This window comes from Eucalyptus grandis, chromosome 1, assembly GCF_016545825.1.
Source record: "Eucalyptus grandis isolate ANBG69807.140 chromosome 1, ASM1654582v1, whole genome shotgun sequence".
Taxonomy (NCBI): domain Eukaryota; kingdom Viridiplantae; phylum Streptophyta; class Magnoliopsida; order Myrtales; family Myrtaceae; genus Eucalyptus; species Eucalyptus grandis.
In genome coordinates this window covers 8,499,342-8,514,387 of record NC_052612.1, presented here as the reverse complement: position 1 = coordinate 8,514,387, position 15,046 = coordinate 8,499,342, and the positions used below count along the sequence as shown (strand labels likewise).

General features: G+C 39.9%; 1 pseudogene; it reads right to left on the bottom strand.

Annotated features, from left to right (window-relative positions):
* Positions 1-305: 305 nt before the first annotated feature.
* On the bottom strand, positions 306-4,227 carry LOC120295270 (annotated as a pseudogene).
* Between the last annotated feature and the right edge of the window lie 10,819 nt (positions 4,228-15,046).

The window sequence follows — 15,046 nt, the reverse complement described above, 5'->3', positions numbered from 1 at the left end:
CCATCGAAAAGGCAACTTATATCTCATACCAATGTAAAGGACAGCAAAAGAAAAAGTAGTCTATTGGATCATCCGAAGTGATGACGAACTTGATCCATCCGAAGTGATGACGAACTTCATATTCATTAAAAGGATCCGTGGTTAGGATTTGTAAACATGTTTTGAAGACAGTGCAATAGAAAGTTTCTAAATTATCCAAACTGTACACCCACTCTTTCTCATTCATTACAAGCGAACTCCACACAAAAAAAGAAAAAAAATAAAGAAAGAAAGAGATAGAAAAATATAATTTGATCTGCAATCTCTTAAAATTTTACTCCTGAAAACTCGATAGCTTTGCTGATAGTTATGGAACCTAACGGCTCAAACAAGTAAGTTTGAGCGCATGCGGATAATTCTCGCGCCACGAAATGCATGGTGGGTCGTGAATCGGGACTCGTGCGCGTGCATGCCAGTGCCGCCATGATGATGAATACCACTTTCTTGGCTCGTTGGCCAGTCGGAGGAGGAAGACGCAGATCGAGCACATCCTTCAACAGCAGATTTGGGTCCTTCGAGATTGTTGATGTTTTCATCATTGATAGAGAAGAGAGAAGATCCCCCGGATGCTTCCCCATCATAATCTCTAACGCCACTACTCCGAAGCTATAAACGTCGCATTTGTTCGTTAATTGCATCGTAATTGCTAACTCTGTATTTTCATGAAAGAACAATGGAATAATGTTTTGATCATAATGTCTAGTTATGCACAAATTCCAAATTTCTTTGATATTATTAATACGAACAACTTTTCCAAATCTATACTTGCTATTCTAATGTCTTGTGAGAATTATTTGATAAATCAAAATTCGAGAAGTTAATGAGAGAAATTTAAACAATTCCAAATAATATATATACATGAAATGCATAGTTAGCTTTGGTCGTATGGCTTACCAGGAGCCATGTAGCCATAAGATCCAGCCACGTTGGTCCAATTCGATGAGCCTGAATTCAAGAGTCTCGCTATCCCAAAATCCGAGAGCCGAGGTTCAAGGTCCGACTCAAGCAAGATGTTGTGCAACGTTATGTCCCGATGGATGATAGGCGGTGAGCAACTGTGATGCAAGTAGGCAATCGCATGAGCCACGCCTTGAACAATCTTCACCCTTGTACCCCAGTCTAGTTCAGCTGCTCCTGTTCCTCCATACAAGACCTTTGCCAAACTGCCTCTCTCGACAAACTCATAGACCAAGTAAATGCAACCACTCTTGGAACAGAACCCATGGAGCTTGATCACATTGCGGTGCCGGACCTCGGTCAACACGCGAATTTCATTCTCGAAACTCTGGTGGTTGACCGCTGGTATGTTACCGGATTCTGATGCGTTGAGCTTTTTGACGGCAACGATTTGGCCACTGGCCAATACGACCTTGTAAATGCTCCCGAACCCGCCTTTTCCAATGCAATACTCTTCGCTGAAATCATTGGTGGCCTTGGTGATGTCACCAAATGTGAACTTCCTTAACCTTTCCCATATGATGTGCTCAAATTTCTCGTGCTCTTTAAGACGCTTGATCTCTTCCTCTTCGTCGAGAAGCTTTTTTCGCCACCGAATTGCCAGAATCACTGCAATTAGAGTTGCTAGAAGTAGTAAGCAGCAAACACCAACACTTACACCAACCAAAACTTTTTTCCTATAGTCGGTCGATTTACTACCTGTCACACATGGAGATAATCCCATCACGTTTCCACACAAGCCCGGATTCCCAATAAAAGCACTTCCCAGTGCTTGTTGGAACAGACGACCACTAGGAACCGCACCCGTCAGCCTGTTGTACGATAAGTCTATAGAGCTTAAACTCACTAAACCGGTGAGAGCAACTGGGATTGTACCCGAGAAGTTGTTATGAGAAAGATTGAGATTTTCCAGTTTAGTAAGCTTTGCTAATTTGGATGGAATTGATCCCGCTAATGAATTGTGGCTCGAGGTCTAGGAGAATCATAGCGAGAACAATTTCCCAAGCTCCGGCGATACAACACCTGACAAATTGTTGTTGCTCAAGTTCAAGCTCAATAAATTCTCGCAATTCGCTAGCTCGTCTGGTATGCTACCGCTTATTGCATTTTTCGACAAATCAAGATAATTTAGCTTCGATAAGTTTCCTAACGAGATGTGAATATCTCCGACCAAATGGTTGTTGCTCAAGTTCAAGTTAAGCAACTCCCCTAGATTTCCCATCTCGTCCGGAATTTTCCCTGTCAATTCATTGTTGTGCAATGTCAGGACACGCAACTGAGACAATTTCCCAAGCTCTGGTGGGATGCGGCCGGCAATTTTGTTACCATCTATCTGCAAATTCGTGAGATTTTTACAATTTCCCCATTCTGCTGAGAGATTCCCAACAAATCGGTTGTTGCTGAGGCTTATAAAGGTCAGATTTGGATAAACTCCAAACACACTTGTGATATCTGCAGTGAACTGATTGCTGTCTAAACGGACTCTCGTTAGCCCCGAACAATTCCTCAAGCAGTTGGGCAGCGGCCCAGTAAAGTTATTCCCATTGACCGAGAGATATTGAAGAGCAAAGCCGCTGCATAATTCTGGCGGCAGTTCTCTGGTGAAGCTGTTGTCCGAAAAGCCAACATAGCCCAGAGAAGGACTGTACTTGCCGAAATCACGTGGTATTCCTCCCGAGAAATTGTTCGTGAACAAAGAGATAGACTGTAAGTTAGCAAGGCGAGAGATGGTCTCAGGGACCTCTCCATAAAGCTGGTTCGTGTTGAGGTCAAGAGTGATCAACCGCGTGAGATTGCCTACCTCCGGCGGAATAGTCCCATTCAGGTTGTTGGAGAAAAGCTGGAGGATCTGCAAGTTGCTAAGGTTCCCCAATGTCAAAGGGATTTGGCCGGAGAGATTGTTCTGTGAGAGGTCTAACTCAAGCAGATTCTCGAGGCTCCCAATCCCAGTAGGGATTGATCCAGAGAGCGAATTGCAGTACAAGTAGAGGTAATTGAGCTTGGTCAGGATTCCAATTTCTGGCGGAATTTTCCCAGAAAGAGAATTGTTCTGGAGCTGCAAAGAAATGAGTTTGGTCCAATTCGTGAAGAAATAAGGCGATAATTCACCAAACAGGTGATTATCCGAAGCTCAAATTCTGACAATCTGACCAGATTGGACAGAGAGAGGCAGCTCCCAGAGATCGAATTCTCAGCAAGGGTTAAGAAGGTGAGCTTAGAACAAAGACCGAGCTCGGAAGGGATCGAAGAGTTCAAGAGGTTTAGGTGCAAATCGAGCTTTTCAAGCTGCCTCAATTGACCAATGGAGCTAGGGATTGCCCCTTCAAAGGAATTGTTGTATATCTCTATCATCTGAAGCTGAGACAGCGATCCTATGTCTCCAGGTATAAGACCACTGAACGAATTGTTAACAATCCGGATCTCCTTCAACTGGGAAAGTTTTGATATGTTTGAGATCGGTCCCTGGAGCAAATTCGAAGTGAGGTTAAGGTATTCAAGGTTCACCAGGTTCACATACACAGCCTCAGGGATTTCACCGGTCAACATGTTTTGCGACAGGTCCAGATATGTCAGGTTCTGGCAATCAGCCACGAAGCCTGGAAATTTGCCATCGAGAAAATTGTAGAAGAGGCTCAGGTAAGTCACCGATGGCATGGTGGAGAATTTCGACCAGTCAGGAGATTCCAAGTTGTTTGATCCAAGATCCAAGTGCCACACCTTCTCGAGATTGCTGATCTGGTAAGGAATAGTACCATTGAGACTGTTATTCAAGAGGCTCAAGTACTGAATCTCTTCCAATTGGCCTATCTCCGGTGGTATGCCACCTTCGAAGAGATTTCTACCCAGGTCCAAGAACCTGAGCTTGGAGAGATTGCTGATCAAGGACGGTATCAGGCCCTTGAGATTGTTGTTGCTGACGTCAAAGCGGGTCAGGTTTGGGAAAGAAGCGAAGTTGAGCGCATGGAGTGTGCCACTGAGGCTTGAGCCTGAGAGGCTGATCTCTGAGACTGACCGGCCATTGTTGCAGGCAACACCAGTCCAGTTGCAGAGATGGGTGATGTTGGCGAGTGACCATGAGCTCAGAGAAGGTGGAGGAGGAGGGGGAAGAGAGTTCTTCCATTTGACAAGAGCTTGCGCCTCTGTGGCTGGTGATGGTGAGGCCTGAAATGGAAGCAAGAAAAGGAGACAGAGGAAGAGTAAGAAAGGGAGGGTTGCGTTTGATTTTTTCATGCCTAGCAAGATGCTACTGGACTTAATGAGAGGTGAGCTTGTGCCTCTGGGGGTTGGGGATCGATAATCACTTACGAGAGGTGAGTTGCATTTGGCGATGTTTTGCCCACCCCTTTTAAGGTGGTGCGTACCACTGTGCTTTTTCTTTTGTGCCGGCTTTGATACGTCTGATTTACTTGATTATTTTTTTATTCCGACGTGATCAATGGTACAAATGAATTTCCCCTTTTTTTCAATTATATCCTCAGTTTCAACTTTTCCAATTTGCTTTTTTTCCTTATCGAATCTATTAGTCGATGGTTGAATTGATCAATGAGCATTAGCCATGTTGGAAATATATTATCTAATTCCGTGTAATATTATGATAAAATAGATAGACATCTAGTAAAACCTGTAAAGAGGCTCTCCTATGGTACATTTAGATATACAGAAAGTTCTTCAATTCGCTTTTTTTCATTATTTCTAATTTGGTATCAAAACCACTGTTGTATGAGTGAGCGACCATTGAGTTATGCAGTGCTATAGCAACGTTGCCACCGCCACACCAGTATCCATTCATTACCGAATCACCACCCTTGATTGTTGTTTAGTTAATCACATTGCTTGTTTTGAAAAATGAACACCGTCATGGACTGGCTACCCTTAAACGAGTTAAACCCTGAAAATTCATTGCCAAATAGACTCGGGAAGCTGCCGCACTTCCACGTGTGGTACCACGTCACTGTTCCAATTACACCATCGCCTCCGAGTTCCGAAGTCATTAGTAGGATATTTTCGACAAGAGCCACCAAAACAGGCTCCTCGTCCTCTGACAAGTCCCACCCAGCAAAGAACGTCGCCAGAAGAGCCGTCACGCGCCCTCACGTGTCGTCCAAGTCCTTGGCGTGTGAGATCCACATGCCTGCGTGCCTCTCACGAGCACTAAACAAGTGACGTCATCCCCCATGTCATTGCCAAATTTTAGCCAAGTCGTCTGCCACGTGTCTGCCACGTTAGCTTATGATTGTGGTCATGAACCGGCGTTGACCAAACCGATTTGCCTACTTTTCTAATCGGCTCAACCCCTGTCAGACTGATCTTTGGTGCTTTCAAACCGGTAGCTAAGGCATTTCGACGTCCTAAATCTGTTTTTAGCCTTATTTTATCAATATCAGCTCTGCATGTATCAATTCTCTTCGAACTCATCATAAAATCTATTAGGTTTATAGAAGTATTTTGCATGTAATAGAAAAATTGGACGTTACAATAACCATATAGACCATTGGATCCAATTATATTTTATGGGCTTGTTGACACCTAAATTTTGTATTAATTTTTCCTAATTGAAAATTAAAAATGGCATATAATATAGGAACATTTTTATTTTATTTTATTTTATTTTTATTTTAAGCCATCGGTAAGGAAATATTTTTCACATATTTCGTTCAGATTTTTCATATATTCAGGAAATATACATTAGATGATGTATTTTGAGCGGAAAGGAAATTTTTTGTTTGAAATATGGGAAAATGCAAAAGAGAATATTGTACGAGCAAAATTGGAGACGAAATATGCAATAAGGATTCAATTTTTCACCGTATAAAAGGTGTGAAGATGTAAGGAAAAGGGGGTCGGCAAAATTTGAGAGCAAAAGAGGTGAAAGGTTGATTTTTGTGGAGAATTTCGAAAAAAGGCCAAAGTCAAAAAGAGTGAAACGTGCAAAAAAAAAAAGGGGTCCGGAACCCTAGCGCAATCGTTCGTCTTCCTTCCGGGGGAGGGGGAGGGTGCCCCTACCGACGCCGGCGCCGCGTGCTCGCACCGTCGCCGTCTCGCCCACCGCCGCGGCCGCGACCCAGCCGCGCCTCCGCGGCCGTCGATCGCTGCACCCACGCCGCCGCCGGACGCCGCACACCACTCTGCAGACCCCGAGCCCACGTTCCTGCACCGATGCCGCCTCGCCTTTGAACTCGATCCGATTTCGCGCCGGTCCCGATCCTGTGTCGCTGCCCTCGCTCCGACGATCCGCGGCTTCCGTTTTCCCCAGTGATTCGACGATTCCTGCTCCGCCCATGACGACGCCCGCCGGTCTCGCCGTGCCACCCGCGACGCCGTCTGCCGATTTCGCCACGTCGCCCCGACGCCGCCTCCGCCTCGTCTCTGCCCGCGCCCCAAGGTCTCCGCCCGAGCGTCGCTGACCCGATCCAGATCCAGATCCGAACCCCCGACGCCGCTCCGACGCCCGCGACGCCTCAGACCAGCGACCCGAGCTCCTGTTCTGCAGGAACATCCTCGTCGGAACCCTCGCCGAAGATCCCTCCTTCTCGCCGGCCGGCCACCAGCCTTTTTTCTTCTTTCTCTTTTTTTAGAAAAAGAAAAGAAAAGAGAAAAAAGAAAGAAAAAGAAAACAAAAACAAAATTAGGTAATTTTACTTTATTTTTCTTTTCTTTTGTTTATTCATCTTTTTATTATTATTATTATTGTTATTTCATTATTTCCTTTTTTAGTGTAATTATCCTTTTTATGTGAAATTGAAATTGCATGTTATGAAATTGAATTGAAATTAGTGATTGTCGATCCGATTTTCACGCCCAAAATCCGACTCGCAATTACTTAAAAAATTGTCAATTCAATCTCCCGCTCGAGATCCGATTTGTGATTTTTCGTGAAATTAGCCAACCCAATCTCATGAGCGAGATATGGTTCACACGATTTGGATATCAATATTGCTTATTTGCTGTTGTGTCATCTAAGGTCATTTTCTTTTTTAAAAAATCAAAAATGTAGATAAGAATTAGGTTTATTTCTTATTTTAGGGTTTGCACGTTTAGAATAGAAATTTTATCCTGAATTTTTTTAAATATATATGTATATATATATATATATATATATAAACTCAAAAAATAAAAAAAATAAAAAAATCAAATCAATTAATTTAGGTTGCTATTTTTTTAATCTAGATTGCATGTTTAATTATTTGGTAATTATTAATTTTGAGAATTAAAAAAAAAAAAAGGAAAAAAAAAACATCATGCATATGGACATATTTTGCACGTCATTGCATATTAGTGTAAAATTGCATTTAGTCTAATTTTAGATAATATTTTTAATTTATTACTTTTAGGTATTTTCTTAGATAGATTGCACTTTAGAACTATTTGAATTAAGGTAAAATTTTACTTTAAATTAGGGTTTGGTTTAGCCTAATTCCTAGTACAAATTAAATAGAATCTTAATTTAGTTAGATAATTTCCACATTTAAAAAAATCTTAGAGTGGATTCATTTTGTTTTCTAAAATAAATTGGCCCTTTTTAGGAATAGAAATATCAAATGCACGTCATTTAGTTTTTATGCTAATTTAATTAGAAATCGCCCGTTAATAGAATTAGGTCATTTAGGTTGCACTTAATTATTGCATTTCTTTAGGATTTACTCTACTTATCTCAAATAGTTCAGATCATGTTGCCATGTCATGTAATTTAGGTCATGTTGCCATGTCATGTAATTTAGGTCATGTTGTCATATAAGATTATTAGCATGCATTGCATATAGATTAAGTTCCAATTAAACAAAGTGAAAACAAAAAACAAAAAAACAAAAAAAAAAATTGCGTGTTAATTAGAAATCATATATAGGGTTGTTGATGTGAATTATAATCTAATAACGCAGATGTTTTTGTTGCTACAAGGTAAGTCTCGTAATTTTATTCATTGATTTATTGGGTGTTAAATTGGTGATTTGTGCATCCGTATGATCATATCACATGTTATGAATATAATTAAAATCAATTCAAGCTGCTTGCCAAACATTTTTTCAAAATAAAAGAGAAAGGTACCGAAAGGGCGCTAGAGAAATCTATCGTAACCAAGTCCCTGTATCCATAGTCTCTAATTCGTAGGAGTAAAGTAAATATCTCATTACTTTACTTGGGTTTCTAATCGACTCACCAAAAATAGATTAGTAACGACTCCCAATTAAAAAAAAAAAAATCAATTGCATGTTAAGAGCTTGAATTTAAAGTCGCGAATTGGTATGGGCTTGGGAGAGCCTGAGTTAAGTCTAGGCTTAACAATCCATTAGCCAAACCCTAGGTAGTTCACCCGAAAATTTGGTCGTAACAGCTTGGCAACTCTGCTGGGGACCTGTGTTAAAACACTTAGTGGAATTAGACCAATTTTTTTTTTTCATTTAAAAAATGTTTTTGTTTGGCAGCGAAGATCTCAGGTACGTCCCTAACATTTAAGGTGTTAAATGTTCTTATAGATGGGAGGTATAAGGGAGTAGTATTTACTAACCCTTGTCTTGCAGGTTGGAGTTGGGAATAAATGTTTTAAATTCAAGTTATTGAAGTGTTGTGTGATTTAAATTGTTGTGCATGCTTTGCATTTAGCACTACACTACTGCACAAACAACCTGCCGCAAGACCTGGATCGCATAGGATCATTTAGGATGGTATTGAGATAGATACCACTCCGACCGCAAGCATGCGGTACGAGTCACCCATCTCAATCCCAAAATTTCATTCATGGTGTCAAGAATACCCACCTCGGTTCACACGCTCGCGACCTAAGTCGGCTCTTTGGCGAAGCCCGAGTCATGAGGACCCGGCATAATCCACACGCTCGTGGCTAGTCCGATCATCCTTGTGGCTTCACTTTGTTAAGCTTTCTAGAGTAGAAGTCGAACCACTTATCATGCGCATGTCTATGTGATTGCCCCTCATTGGTAAAGTAAGTTCTCTAAATTTTTTCCTTTGCAATTTACTTACCTTTCATATTATATTGTCGGTCAATGGCATTAGGATTGTCTTGAGTCTTGGTTAATATACAATGGGGATACCAAACATTCGAATTATTCTTCCTCCAAAGCAAGAGCTTGGCACATGGTGGGACAAGTTAGACCAAGATGGCCATCAATTCGTAGAGTCGCACATTGGTCGACTATTTCCATTGCCGCGTATCAACATCCATGGTGGCCTCATCCAAGCACTTGCCCATTGTTGGTGCCCCAAGACTTCTACTTTCATCTTCGGCGATAAGCATGAGCTCATGCCTAACTTGGAATAGTATAGCATTGCCATAGGAAAGTCTTTGAAAGTTGAGTTAATTAGTCCGCCTATTGGAATGGATCACGTTGTGGCCTTATCTAATTTTTTGAGAATTAAAGAGGATAATATAAGAAAGGTTTTAAAGGTTCATCGTGATGCATGTCCTCTATCTTTTCTGAAAGAATGTTTTGAAACTGGCCCTTCATCTCAAATGCGAAGGGTTTTTCTTTTAGCCTTCTTTAGGTTTATAGTTTTTCCCTATTATAAGATTGCTATTAACCATTTGATGGCTCACTTAGTTAAACAAGTGTTGGAAGGAAAGAATTTTGTAAACACTGTTTTGACTGAAACTTTCCTTTCCCTCACTCGATTTAAAGGAGATGGTGATAAGACTTTCCATTCCTCTCCCGAGCTTTTGCAAATTTGGTTTCTTTATCATATAAAAGGATTTGGTGGTCTAATGACTATACATGATATTAATGACTCTAATCACCCCATTATGAGATTTGAGAATAAGCAAAAACATGCACCGGATTACTACTATTCTAGGTGGCTAGCTTTCATAAGAAAACCCACTTCCAAGAGTTTTCTATGGCATGCTATGTGGTTCCAAGTTCGTGTGGCGAGACTCACGTGTGGAGGTGTTGGCCCAATCCCTCTATTGGGATTCACTGGAGCTTTGGAGTACTATCCGATTAGAGTGACTCGTTAGTATCAAGTCGTGCAAGAGCTTCCCCCGGCATTGCAAGCAGATCCTTTCCAAGTCAGCTTCGTTGATGGAAGCCGAGACCATGAAGATTCCATTCTCATGATCAAATCAATGTAAGACATGTGCCATCCACGAAAACTCAAGTGGCCCGAGGAGGAGCTGAAGGGTAAAGAAAGGAAGTATTATGCCTCAACTAAGTATATTCAACAACACAAGATTCCAAAAGAGCTACTTCCGAGGATACCAAAGGCGCCGCTGAAGATCACCAACCGAGCCGAGAATAAACACCTCAAAAGGGTTGCCGAGAAAGCTCAAGAGGAGAATAAACGATTGTGCCAAATGGTGTCCTGAGTGTATATTGGTCAAGCTAGATGAAGTGCTTGAATCAATCTCGTTATTTTCATTTCTAGATTAATGTTTAGGAAGTCAAGTCTTTTACTTTCCTAGTTTATTTGTTTAGGGCATCTCAAATTTCGATTTTGCTAGGCTTGTCAAAAACTCTATTAATGAATAAAAGCTCTAGACCGTTGCCATGGGTCAGTGTTTTTCTTATGAGATACTTATTTTTGTTCATTTCTTTCAATTAGGTGGTAACGGATCCTCCACGCTCGCCCATTATCACGCGATTAAGAGCAAGAATGGCCAAACAAACTTAAATGCGTGATCGTATCTCCTATATGGTAGGACAACTCCGACAGTTAGCTGCCTCTATGGAGCTTATAACGACTCAAATCAAATCCCTCCAAGTCAATCCAGCTCCTGCACCCGTTCTCCCCCAGATTGTTCTCTCGAAGCAGGTAGATAAGACCTAGTTGAGTGATGACAACATGCCTAGTTTAGAAGATGACCCATTCACGGAGTCGGATGAACGCTTCGCGAAACTCGAAGAAAAAGTGAAACAACTGTAGGAGTCACAAAGCTCACTCCCCTTCAACTTGTCAGTTTACGAAAAGGTCAAGATGCCAAAGAAGTTTAAAATGCCGGAATTTGAAAAATATGATGGTACTTCCTACCCAAAATCTCATTTGCAGATGTACCACGTATGGATGGCCCAGTATGTCAAGAATGAGCCCCTCATGATCCAATCATTTCACGCGAGTTTGGCCGGACCCGCACTAAAGTGGTATGTGATGAAGAATGTGAACCTTCTTGAGACCTGGAATGAGGTGGCTGATGCATTCCTCAAGCAATACAAGTTCAACATGGACATCGCTCCTTCCCGAGAAGATCTTGAGAGGATGGAGAAAAAAAGGAGCAAGTCGTTTAAGGAGTATGTCGTGAGATGGCGAACCTAGCTGCTCAAATCACTCCTGAGCCTACTGACAAGGAGTTAATGAAGTTGTTCGTGAAGACCCTCCCGTCTCAATTCTATAATCGGATGGCAAGCATGTATGTTGAGAGTTTCAATCAGCTGATTCCTGTGGGAGAACAAATCGAGATGGGGATAAGGGAGGGATAGTTTGCTGAGCCGTCAAGTAAAAGATTCTTTGCTAAGAAGGAGAAAGAAGCTGTCGTGGATGTGAATGTCGCTTATAGCCAAGAAAGTTCCAATCATGCCCCGATGAATGCAAGGCAACAAAAACTGCTGGTCGTCGATCATTTGCCCAAGCAAGAAGGCAATTTACCCCCTCCCCGGATCTCCATCCCAAGTGTTGGCAATTCTCCCTAAGAAAGGTTTGTTTTCTACTGAACCGAAGCGCCCTAACCATGAAAACATGCACGGCTATGACCTAACAAAGAAATGTGACTACCATAGTGGTGAACCGGGGCATTCGACCGATGAATGTTTCGCCCTCAAACACAAGATCCAAAACCTCCCGAACACAAAGGCCTTTTCGTTCCAAACTGCTCGGCCGAACATCCAAAAAAATCCGCTACCGAGCATGAGGGTGAAACATTCATCAGTCGAATGCCCCATTTTAGAATAGAAATTTTATCCTGAATTTTTTTAAAAAAAAATGTAAAAACTCAAAAAATTAAAAAAAAAAAATCAAATCAATTAATTTAGGTTGCTAGTTTTTTTTTAATCTGGATTGCATGTTTAATTATTTTGTAATTATTAATTTCAAGAATTAAAAAAATAAAAATAAAGGAAAAAAAAAAAAACATCATGCATATGGACATATTTTGCACGTCATTACATATTAGTGTAAAATTGCATTTAGTCTAATTTTAGATAATGTTTTTAATTTATTAATTTTAGGTATTTTCTTAGATAGATTGCACTTTAGAACTATTTGAATTAAGGTAAAATTTTAGTTTAAATTAGGGTTTGGTTTAGCCTAATTCCTAATACAAATTAAATAGAATCTTAATTTAGTTAGATAATTTCCACATTTTAAAAATAAAAATAAAAAATTGTCTTAGAGTGGATTCATTTTATTTTCTAAAATAAATTGCCCCTTTTTAGGAATAGAAATATCAAATGCACGTCATTTAGTTTTTAGGCCCATTTAATTAGAAATTGCCCGTTAATAGAATTAGGTCATTTAGGTTGCACTTAATTATTGCATTTCTTTAGGATTTACTCTACTTATCTCAAATAGTTTAGATCATGTTGCCATGTCATGTAATTTAGGTCATGTTGCCATGTCATATTAGATTATTAGCATGCATTACATATAGATTAAGTTCCCATTAAACAAAGTGAAAACAAAAAAAAGAGAAATTGCGTGTTAATTAGAAATCATATCTAGGGTTGTTGATGTGAATTCTAATCTAACAACGCAGATGCTTTTGTTGCTACAAGGTAAGTCCCGTAATTTTATTTATTGCTTTATTGGGTGTTAAATTGGTGGTTTGTGCACCCGTATGATCACTTCACATGTTAGGGAGATAATTAAAATCAATTCAAGCTGCTTGCCAAACATTTTTTCAAAATAAAAGAGAAAGGTACCAAAAGGGCGCTAGAGAAATCTAGCGTAACCAAATCCCCGTATCCATAATCTCTAGTTCGTAGGAGTAAAGTAAATCTCCCATTACTTTACTTGGGTTTCTAATCGACCCACCTAAAATAGGTTAGTGGCGACTCCCAATTAAAAAAATCAATTGCATGTTAAGAGCTTGAATTTAAAGTCGCAAATTGGTATGGGCTTGAGAGAGCCCGAGTTAAGTCTAGGCTTAACAATCCATTAGCCAAACCCTAGGTGGTTCACCCGAAAATTTGATCGCAATAGGGCTCAATAATTATCTACTCTCTTTTTTTTTTAGGACGTTAACTTTGGTGTTAGGTCGCTGGTGCTATTTATGCACCTACTCAGATTACCGATGAGACTGAGGAGATATTCAATGAACGTTAAAGGATTATTGGGATAGCAAGAATCACCATATTCGTACATGGTTTCAAAACACTTTGATTCCTCCTATTAGACTCTAGTTTGAATGTCTTAACACAACAAAAGAAGCATGGGATATGCTTGTCAGCCAATATGCTATCTCAGATATTGTCCATCAGTATCAGTTGTTAGCGAATCTGCATCACATGCATCAAGAGATAGATCAGTCTATTAATGATTTTTATTCCTCCATGCATTCTTTCTGGGATCAAATAGCGTTATATTAACCGCAATGGGACATTTATCTCGATGCTTGCAAGTTTGCTAATATCGTGATTGCATGCGTGTTATGCAAAATTTTATGGCACTTAATGATAAATTTGAATCTATGCAAACTTCACTTCAATATCAAGATCCATTACCTTGTCTTGAGGTAGTTGTTTCAAAGTTGTTGATTGAGGAGACTTGACTTATCTTGAAGGCACAATGCTCTTTGTCCTTGCCTACAAACATGATGCTTGCCACTCTAGGTTCTTCCTCCTCATGTAGACAATATCGTACGAATTGTCATCGATCCGGTCACTTGCATCCAATTGTTATCGACAACAGCCCAAGCAACTTATATAAGGACAGACAATCAATCCCAGACAATCAATCCCGGTATAGACATCCACCTTAACTTGCACATCAATCCATTGCTGCTATCATTGAGAATTCCACTAAAGACTCATATGTTACTCTTATCACTAGAATATCTTTGTTCTATTGTTTGAGAATCTTGTACTTTTCTCGCTCCTTCATTCCTAGTACTTCTACTCTATTAGTCGCTCCATGTACTCCCAATTCATGATCCTTTGATTTTGCCTGTTGTAATCTCATGACTTCTAATTACAGTTTATTTAAGTCAAAATCATTCACTTCACAAGTATATATTATTAATATAGTTGATAACCCACAAATGATAGTTAGCCATATAGGGAACATTTTAACGTTAAAATTGTCCTCAGCTTACACCTTCTTAGTTCCTAAGTTCTCCCTAAATTTGAAATTTGTTGGACAATTATGTGAACATGATTTTGACATACATTTCTCTATAAATGTTGTCTTGTCCATGATCCACAGACAGGACAGAGAATTGGGACAAGCTGTAAAGTGGAAAGTTTGTTTGAGATTGTTTCCTTACTACTTCGGAGCTCTTTTATTGGTTGTGTTGCCATAGTTTCATCTAAAACAAGGCATTCTTGCTTGGGTCATGCTTCTTTCTCTAGATTGGATCTTTTGGTTATCAATTGTAATCTAGGTTTTGTTGACAAAAAATATTTGGTAGCTTTTTTTGTAAGTTGAGAAGACATCATGTGTAATCAAGATTGGATCTTTTGGTTATCAATTGTAATCTAGGTTTTGTTGACAAAAAATATTTGATAGCTTTTTTTGTAAGTTGAGAAGACATCATGTGTTACCGTTTGATATTGGTGGCTCTGTCTCTTATGCTCGATTTGATCTTACTCCCTTTGATAGTTAGGGGCTAGCTCCTACTCCAACCAAGTGAGGTTTTGTTATTTACTGATTTTTTTATTTATAAAATTTTTGGTTATACATTACTTTATCTTATGTAAAATCAATCTAAACTCACTTACATCCATAGTGAATTTGTTGTCATAGTCCAAATACAATTTTCTCAAGATATTGAGGTTTTCTATATCGATAATGCCATGGAATATAAAGATAAAGAGTTTCTTTGAATTATTTCTCAAAATGGTACTATCATTCATGCTTCTTGTCAAAGAACTTCCCAACAAATTGGTCAAGT